Raw genomic sequence first — 8078 nt, forward strand, 5'->3', positions numbered from 1 at the left:
GATAGGTTAAGTCTTCATCAGGACAATGTGTGCCTATTGTAATACTCCTACTATTGTGACTAAAAAAGTCCTACTCTTTTATCTGCTGAGAAAAAACACTCCCTTTCTGTGTAAAAGACAGCTTTCATTTCATATTCCGAACCTAGTTTTATATTATTAGTTGTGTTCGATTTCTGGACCTTTCCCTGGTCTGTTACCCACACCGTGTTCAAGACAACATGATTTCTTTCCTGTCAGGGGATAACAGCTTTGACAAGGAAGCACATTTCCATCTGTCTCAATTTATAACAACATGCTGTTTGCGAAACCTCTGCTCCTGGCTTGTAACTGGGGGCAATTTGGGGAGCAGCCTGCTTCTCTCTCACTTACCTCTCTTCCCAATTCTTTGCTAGGATTTTAGGCTGCCGGTTGTTTGTTTCTATTAAAACGTCAATTGCAAGACTCCTGTGCAACTTGTGGTTGCTTTGCTACATCTTCCTCTGCCGCTTCCGCAGTAGAAACGTCCTTTACCCTCAAGGGCCTAATCCAAACAGGGATAGAAGGGTGGAGATGACATCCAGACTGCAGGGCTGAGGTTTACAAGTCCTGGTTCTTGGTGCTTCAAGGGCACGGTTGGAGAGAACGGCGGCTCCCTTCTGGCCTGCGACTCACCCAGGTCTTGCTCTGGCATCAAAGTGGGAAGCAGAGGGGATGTGCGTGAAAAATGTGTCAGATACTGCCATTTACACATACACAAAGGTTTCTTCTGTTTAAACTTCAAAAGCTATAAAAATATAATCCAACTCCTAAGTGTTAGGGCATAAGGATGTATTCTGTTGCGCTTCTATCAGATGTACGGTAACCACTAACTTTCGTCAGTAGATCTACTCAGTTTTAATATCAAAACCAGTGTTTGACAGCAGAGTTTGTTTCCGCTCCTTGATTGCTAGTACATGTGTGCCTACTTTCCAGTCAATATCCAAGTTGCTTCACATTTATTTCAAATAACTGCTCTGAATTGCTGTATTTTTATCAACACATTTAATGAAACTTAGTTCAATGAAACTAGTTAGAATACTTGCTTTGCATCTGTCTACTCATGTAGGTACCTAGATAATGAACATTTCTAGAGCCTAAATGAATTTATAATGAAAAATTGCTATTTGGTATGTAAAACTTAAGCTTATAATGAGACCTGAAGTGAGCTGGAGGTGAGGGTAAACACCTTTATATCCACAGTCCCTTTTCTAGTAAATCTGACAACTTTTTTCTTTGATTCCCAATGGTAGCTCGTATTTTGTACAATATTTGCATTTTTGTTTAAAACAGCTCTTACAAAAGCCAAAATTCACGATAGGAATGAAACATCTTTAAAGACTGCTGGCTTTAAGACAGCCAGTGCTGATAGTAAGGCATGCTCTGATCTGTGCAGCGCTTATGCAAGCGGCAGTCGCGGGTGGCCCCACAGAAGCTTTGCAATGCCGATACCACCATGCATTAGTGAAATTCTTTGATTTACAAGTGCGGTTAACGACAGTTAAGTTGAGGAAGACAATGAGCTTTTCATCCTGTCCACAGAAAGGTAGAGTGACAAAAGATGCTTTTTCTTTAATTTTTTTTTTTTGAGGTATAGGATACTTTTTGTGGGGAATTTTACACAGGGTTTGATGGATAGTGAACAGAGGAAAGCATCCATCAAAATTACTTCAAAACTACAAGCAGCGTGCTATTTCAAATGGCAAAAGAGTTGCTTAGAAAAAAGATACTAATCACCGTATAATGAAAAATAGCTATGATGGCATTAGAAATGAGCACAAAGTTTTAAGCTGTGCTCTGTGTGTGTTGGCATGGATTGCTGTTACACAACTAAACACTGAAAAGCTCCTATCACCCTTAGAAGACCTCTCTCCATTCAGCTTATCCATTAAGAAAGGTCCTTTGTGTTTTGTTGATCCTAAATCCATTTGGCTCTTTAGAACTAAAAGGGGGTGAAAAAATTCACTGGTTAATTTGGCTAAACCTTTTCTGTGGTAACACTTTCTGTGTGTGCCTGGCAGCTGGCAGGGCTTGGAGGAAGCTGAAGTTTTAGATATCTGGAAAAGGCACAAGCTGAAGTCTTACCAGCAAACAATTTTCAGAAATCTGTCTCATTAAAAATTACCAGTTTTGATATGCAAAATACAAGTTATATGTCTTAAAAAGAAAATCTAAGAATGTCATTCTTTCAGTGTTTTATTATTTCTATGATGTGGGCTTATGCTTTTTTAACTGGATGTCCAGCAAGAGCTATTAGAAAGGGATGTTTCTTGCTCAAAAATGAATTAATAATTTAACAAGTCAAAGGTAGGATTTATGAAGGAGTTTCATTTCTCAGCTATTTGGACTCACTTCCATCTGTTTGAATTATTAGTGGACTTAATCTCTTCATCTTGGATGTATATTTATGAGAGGCTGGTTATTCACCGATGAGTCAGTGGCCAAGTTTTCATTGGCTTCTAGGTTAATTTATTGAATAATTAGTGAAGGTGCAATACCATGCCTTTCCTTGCCTGTTATCATCTGTTTTAATTTTTACTCTGTATTGCCAGACCAGTAGCAGAGGGAGGGCTGAATCCCTCAGCAGACTGATTTACTCGAAGCGTGAACACAGAGGGTCCATGTACCTTTGAGGAAGGGTGAAAGCTGAATTACTGTAAAAGGTGTCTCCCATTCAAGGGCAAAAGATGTCTCTACATGCCATCCTGCTTAACTGTTGATTTTCAGACCTCTTGGAAAGGGTTTCAAGGTAAATCCTTCCTGTTGGAGGGTATAGATGCAGCAACACAGGTTTTGTAGGACTTGTTTGATAACAGAACTGCCTGACCTACCTCCTACCCATCCGTGTGCTGGTGCTGGACCGGGCTTGGCGTGCCTGCCACCGTTTGGTACCCAAGAGCCTCACAGTGAGGAATGGTGGTACTGGGAAGTCTTCCCCTTTGAATGGCATCGGGAGGTTCACTGTAAAGGCTGACGCAAATCAAATGGCTGGTGTTAGAAGTGACAATAATTGCATTTGTAAATGAACTGCGTTTGTTTCTGGAGGTTACATACCTGCTGCAAAACCACTGGCTTTGGTAGGAACATTTTCAGCAGTTTCAGTGGCTGCAGGTCTGCCCTGGGAACAGACTTGATAGTGCTGAGGCCTTCCAGGTTTTCCAATGGTTTGTGTCTACCGATTAAGACACATGAAGATCACAGAATTTAATCTTACTTGGATGTAACCGTTATATAACACAAAGTATTCTTTGTTCATCAAAATTGAGATCTAGAAGTCAATGTATAAATTCAGTTAAAAGACTTAAGAACTGAATGGTTTTGCCATTTGGAGCAGTGTGTGTTACGAGTCAATGTCAGGTGGTCCAGCAAGCTCATTTACGTGATACATGATCCTACACAATGGATACATGTGTCGAGGGGATTCAGCGTTTAATCTGCTCTCTAACAATTTCAAAGCATCTACTTGAGACTGTAAAACAAGAATCCTTATTTAATTAAATGACCTTTAGTTACTGAATATTTGTCAACTTGTTACAAATGCTGAGGAACATCGAGACAAGTGCGTATTACTACTGTAAAGCCCTCAATAAGTAGTTTGCTGAAATATCACCATTTGCAACACTATTTGCAGCACAGATGAGCCTTCTGTTTTATGCCAATTGCACTCCTAGAGGGATGAAGTCTAAATCTCTTAAGTGAGCTAACATATTTACCATTTTTTCCTAAAAGGTTACTATTTCTGGTTTTGACTGGAAAAACAAGTAGTACAGAATCTAAAATAGTGGTATATGTTTATCCTGAGAGAGTAACAGCAAACCCCGTAAAATATGTAGCAGAAAGTAAGCCGGCAGTACTCTGTGGGGTTATACCAAAGCCAGGATATCACTTAGCTTTACTCTGGTGGAATAATATACAGAATCTATAGAAGGTCCACCAGAGCAGCAGAAACTGGCTGTGCTCTTCCCTTGCGCAGGAGACCCACATCAAAACCAGGATGGTGTGGTCAGGAATCAGTGAGTAACCCAAGTGGGTGACGGGCCATGGTAGATCCTTCCCACAGGCTCTGCCAGCCAGACTGGGGCTTAAACTGTGTGTGGCCAAACCCAAGGCACGCTGTCTGCCAGCACCCAGTCCTGGGCATGTGGCCCAGCTGGCGTTGAAGCGGGCTGCCAAGAGAGTCTGAATTGTCCCGTTTCTGGGCACTGTAGTGGTAGTAAGGAGCTGTGGACCAATTCAGCTGATCACAGTCCACGTTTCTTACTCACAGAGGGATTCCCTCCTTGTACATCCCCTCTGCTACTCGAGTACAGGTTAACAATATCATGCTGTCATCAGTGAAGTCACCTTTGATTATGATCTAATAAGCTAAAAACTTTTCAGAGATGTAGAAAGTATCCTGTTAATCAAAGACCTAGTTATAACTGATTTAAGAATTTCTATTTTCTTTCTATTTAATTTTATAATGTGAGCACATGCTACTGGGTGGCAGGAAAATGGACCTGACCTAAATATCTTAAAATGACACTTTCTTACCCTCTTGGGGCAAAATCTTGCAATCCCGGAAAACTTCCTCAACTTCAGATGGTATTGTACAGTGCTCCCAGAATGCTGCTGGATCTGTCCCTCAGGTACAGTGAAGAGGACAACTCATTTGGGGAGTTTCTTTACAAACAGTGAAACTCAACTCTTCTGGTTTTTGTTTTTTTTTTCTTTTCTTTTGAGTGAGTATGCCATTCCTGTCCAATTAATATTGTCAATTGGAAGATCAGCTTGGAAAAGAAATTTAAGTGTATTTTTTATGTGCACTGAGATACAATAAGGTTTGTTCGTATGGGTCTGTATTTCAGCCTGATTTTGTTGTTCTTGTCACGCTCTTAATTGCTGATCTCGTATGGTGGGACTTTGCTCAGATTGTGAGAAAGAAGGAATCAACACCTTTTATACAAATTACCTGGATGTCTTAATGATGCGTGATTGACATGTGTTGCGGCAGGTGTGTGGGCAGGAGCACGGCAATACAACTGCACACCTGCAGCCCCTGCATGCTGCTCGCTGGCAGCCCCCACCCAAGGAGGCTGGCAGGCAGGGAAGGAGAGATGATTTAGGAAGAACTGGCTTTACAAATAGAAGTCTTCCAAGCATCTCTTGGTACTTTTAAGGTGTTTTCCTCCAGAGAGGCCTCTGCCAAGCACTAATCCATCATGCAGAACACCAAAGCTGTGACAGAGGTCTTGGTGCCAGAGGTTGACTGGGACTGTGGGGTCCAGTCATCGTCAGGCTCAAAATTCCCCAGTCTGTCCTGGGGAATTCAATTTATCGGTCACAGGCTCCTTGATTTTTTCTCCTGAGCATTCAGCAATTTTAACATTTCCTGAACATACACACGAAGTTTGAAAACCACGTAGCTGCAGGAGATGGTGGTCAGCGATGGCTCTCAGCTTCCCTGAGCTTGGGAGTGCAGCACTGCCTGCGAGCAGCATGCATTCTGCGTAGCTGCGGCAGGTTCACAGCAGTAACTTGGGACAAGGCGATTGCTTTGATTTTGGCGCAAATACAGCGATGCGGCCCCGTATTCTCGGGGGATTTAGTACAGTTTTGCTTTCCTGATCCCACCATGGTGGGATGGTCAGTCTGAGTGAGTGGCACTGTGCAATGTTATGTTTTCTCCATCACTTTCTCCCAAAGCGATTTGTGCCACAGGAGTGTGCTTTACTACATACAAGTCCTACAGCCATGAAAATGCTGTTTCCCACCTGCCCTCCCCACACCACTGTCTTGCGTCCCGGAGCTCAGGAAAGCTGCTCAGGTCTTGCTTGGCCTGTGCTACTCACCCCAGTAGCCTGCTTTTAAAACTCTGCAATGAGCAAGTAAGTTAGGAAACATTTTAACCTCTCACCAGGCCTCGGCTTGGAATTGTAAAACTGAGGAAGGAAAACACTTTTCATTGTTGCTATGGGGACTGGAGTTTATGTAGTTGTTCTGTTGTTGATCTTGTTCTGGTTCTTATCTCCTTGATCTTATGCCAAAAAAAAAAAAACACCAAACCCACAAAAAATCACTGACAAAACCTCTGGTACATGAGCTTACAATTTGAGTGACCCCTCAGCAGTATTGCAAAGGAAAACAAAGATGACAAGAAAAGGAGAAAAAAAAGTCTTTGTGGTAAGACAGTCTCTCTTTGCACAACAGGAACTAGGAGGAGGCTAGAGAAAGAACTAGGAGCATAGTAGACACAAGGGCAACCACCTGTTGCAGGTCCTTTGGAGGATCCAATGTTCTTCAACAAGAGCCACTGCTCCAGCCCCTCAGCTCATGCGTTCTGGTCACGATCAGATGCTCAGAGAACACCGTGACACTTTTATTGTTAGAAACCTACCCAGATTTTCTCTATAATCCATGCCTTTGGACAAGAGGGATACGAATTCTGGCACTTTTACCTTCTCCTAAATGGCTGTGGGGGAGGTCTTCCCTTGCTAGTCAGCTATCTGAAGCAAAATCTGCTGCAGGAACTGCATGGCAGCATAGTGAGGCACAAACATGTACCTGTCCTTGTGGGCACAAGATCAGTATGGGTATGATGCCACTGCATGAAGTCTGTACCCAGCTCTATTGCAGATCAAACCATGAAGTGTGGTCACGTTGCTACAATAAGTAGGTTATTGCAGTATTTGCTTAGACATAGTTTTGAAAGCAACTCTAAAACTTCAAAAAATGACACATCTTAAGCATAATAGATGGCCCTTTCAAAAGAACCCCTTATCCACAGCAAAAAGTGAGGCTGCCAGACTAAAGCTCTTTTGATGTCACAGGATTTAAGGCCTGGAGAGGAGGCACAAGGCATCCCTGACACAGTGGTCAAACAGGTTTCACAGCATCATGGAGAAAAAAGTGTTTATCAGCATTGAAGTCCTGGTCTGAAGGAGCAAAGAAGGCAGCTGCACAGCACCGTCCCTAACTGTTCAGATCCATCAGCAGCCTCTTCTGGTTGTCTTGACTCAGGACATGCCTGAATCTCTTTGCTTTCCCACAGTGATGTGTGTGTTAGTCCAGAAACAGCAGCCCACCAAGTGGAGATGCTCCGGAACAAGTAAACCAGAGGGAATTTGCATCTCTCCATTTTCTCTTCTCTGGTCACACTGGCTCTGCAAAGCTGCAGCTGCCTCCCAAAGCAAGAAGTGCCCTCTTGGCTTGTTGTAAACATCTTCTGTAGCTTCTATACATTAAGAGCAGCCAGGCTGAGGTGTATGGACTTCTGGGCTGACTGGCAGTGATTTAAAGACTGGCTAACGGCTTTCATAATAATAATAAAAAAAAAACCAAACAGAAGTGAGATGCCAGGGGACATGTTATAGGAATTTACTGGTCTGATCCCTAATCCTGAACTGTGGTAGGGATTTTACTAGATATCACAAAGCTCACTAAAAGCTATACAGTGAGACAAAGCAAGCAAGGAATATCAACCGGGAATGCCAAGGGGGTACTTGGAGTTAGAAGCACTAGTTAGAGTCCTGTAAAAGCTATTTAGATGTTATTGACATCCTACAATGTGGATAGTTATTCTGAAACCAATATTCAGCAAGTTTAATAGGCCAAAATATAACTCCCCCATCTCAAAAACTGGATGAACTCTAGAAGTCCATGTAAAAATCAATCTCAAAGGAAGGGAGACTAAAGCAGCTCCTGAGAAAGCATCTAGAGAACTGGAACGGGGTTCTGGGAGATGTGCAGGAGGTCCTTCAAACCCCAGAGTGTGTTCAAATGCCAAGTGCCAGTTAAGAAATTGATACTACCATGAAGTCAGTAGTTCTTGCCTCTTGCTGTGAAGTACTGTGCTTTTTCTCTGTGGTGCGATACAGGCAGAGCAGGTCGCACGTGGGCTGGAGCGGCTGTCTCTTCTGCTCTTACCTGCGACAAGTCTTTGTAGCTCACAGGTAACCAGGGAGTCCAAGGGCTTCCGGGAGCAAATCCCAAACTTTGCAGTACGACACCTGCTTTGCTAGCTTTCCGTGAACTGTGATAATTAAGCTGTGTCATGACTTTCCAGCTAAGTAACTTCATCCTGA

The sequence above is a fragment of the Phalacrocorax aristotelis genome, chromosome 2 (assembly GCF_949628215.1).
Source record: "Phalacrocorax aristotelis chromosome 2, bGulAri2.1, whole genome shotgun sequence".
In the NCBI taxonomy this organism is placed as follows: domain Eukaryota; kingdom Metazoa; phylum Chordata; class Aves; order Suliformes; family Phalacrocoracidae; genus Phalacrocorax; species Phalacrocorax aristotelis.